Consider the following 2023-nt stretch of genomic DNA (forward strand, 5'->3'; position numbering starts at 1 on the left):
AACGATTTATCACTTCGCCTACTGAAAATATGTTTTGGCAGTGGAAAAAAATATAAAGGTTTGATATCATTTAATTTTTTAGGTTATGTATTGTATTATATTAGATAAATTACACATATATGCACAATTTTGCATATGAAATTGCCTAAGAAATAAACATGTTTATATATTTTGCCCATGAAATTGCATAAAGCACATGAATTTGCACATGTATACAAACCATAAAGTGCATAGTCCATATAAACAAACGAGTGCATAGTCCATACAAACTTCATAGTTCACATAAACAAAAGAGTGCATAGTTCATACAAACCTCATAGTGCATAGAAAACAAGAGTACATAGTGTATACAAGCCATATACAAACTAGCAAGCACATAGTCCATACATGAAGGCATTCGGCATATCAATTTAATCATTCTTCGGTCTCTTCTTGCTGGTACGTGTGATATCCATAATAATATTCCTAAATATTGAAATGAACTCAAATAAGAGGGGAACACATAATGATAAAATTGTAATATAGGTACATACATACCTGTAATTCACCAATCTGACCATTAGTGCTCATGCCAAGATGTACCGGTAGTTGAATGAAGTGGCTTGGATATGGTGGTGGGTGTGAATATGGCTGTGGGTACAGATATGGGCATGGTTGTGGTTATGGATATGGGTAGGAGGGTGGACGTGGATAGCTAAAGGTTGAACTCACTGAACTGGAGCTATCACCTTCCCGAGGATCATATCGATGTCGGTTGCTTGTCGTCCTCCATTGTGACATGGGTTGACCATGATCTTGATCTTGTGTGGCATGGGTGAAATCTGTCTCCCCGGTAAATCTAATAGGCGACATACTACGATCATTCCTTCCACCAGCTTGACTAGATACACGATAACCACTCCCTCCATCATCATTGTCATCATCATCGTCGGTGTTGCCTTCATCATCACCACCTCACATTCTTCTCTCGGTGTGCCAAATGCTCCTTTAGCCGTGTTGCCCCTCCTCCACCCTTTTCAACACGACAATACTTGCACTTGAAGCCAATGCCAATCTTCTCTCCATGTTCCCAAACTAAGTCCTGATTATCAGACATTCACCTGCAAGAGGGAAATCGAACCATGTCTGTGTCAAAATTATGCTACGAATAAATGATACTCACTCTTAATTTGTACCATTTAGGCATACAATATAAAGTAAAGGCATGCACCTTGTTTTCCTATTTAACATAGCATATTGTACAACAATAAACTTTTCTCCGAGACTAATATCTAAAACTATAGCCTAGATTTTAGATCTGTGATACAACCAACCATCTAAGGAATACTGTATACCAATGTAGTATATTTGGCCAAATCGGTGAGTAGAAATACAAAAGAAGCTGACCTGAACTGAAAATCATCCGATACAAATCGATAATCAATGATTTACCTCGATTATCGATGCCACGATCACAGCTCCCTCGCTCCCAGTTGCAGCATCATCGATAATCGCCACATATATATCGATTATCGGCCTTAATCGCACGAAAATCGGTGAACGGAGCTGAAATCGCCCACTCTCTTGCTTTGTGCTTGCGCGTGTGAGGAAAGGGACAGGCAGGTTGGGGGAAAGTGAGCTGGGGCCTGGGAGAGAGAGTGGTTGTGGTCCTCGTGAGGCCACGGACAAATATGAGTGGTGAAAGAGTTAACAGGTTAACGGGTTAGTGGATGGTAACGGGTAGTTAGATAAAAATATTATTTCCCTAAGCAAACAATTGTTGCATTCAACATGTGACAACACTCTAGAATCAAGAGAAGGTCTAGTTTTTTATAAAAATAAGTTCTCTACTTTTTATGATTTTTTTAAATTTTTTAATTTTCCATTGAAATCCACCGAAATTCCAGTCGGTTTACGTTTTCAGCTAGCATCGGTAACGATAAATTTCACCGATAATCGCGATTATCGAGCGGTTTTGTATTCCATGATACTGGGTACTGGGTAGTCGAGCCCATGCAAGTAAACCGCGTGCCGGTCTCCTTTG

At 39.4% G+C, this 2023-nt stretch overlaps 1 long non-coding RNA gene across 1 annotated transcript; it reads right to left on the reverse strand.

Moving 5' to 3' along the window:
• Positions 1 to 240: 240 nt before the first annotated feature.
• On the reverse strand, positions 241 to 1407 carry LOC120658916. The gene is made up of 2 exons (XR_005668881.1): positions 538 to 1407; positions 241 to 465 (listed from the first exon to the last, which is right to left on the reverse strand). It is a non-coding gene; the product is annotated as an uncharacterized LOC120658916 (long non-coding RNA).
• Between the last annotated feature and the right edge of the window lie 616 nt (positions 1408 to 2023).

Source organism: Panicum virgatum, chromosome 2N (assembly GCF_016808335.1).
Source record: "Panicum virgatum strain AP13 chromosome 2N, P.virgatum_v5, whole genome shotgun sequence".
NCBI classification, from domain to species: Eukaryota; Viridiplantae; Streptophyta; class Magnoliopsida; order Poales; family Poaceae; genus Panicum; species Panicum virgatum.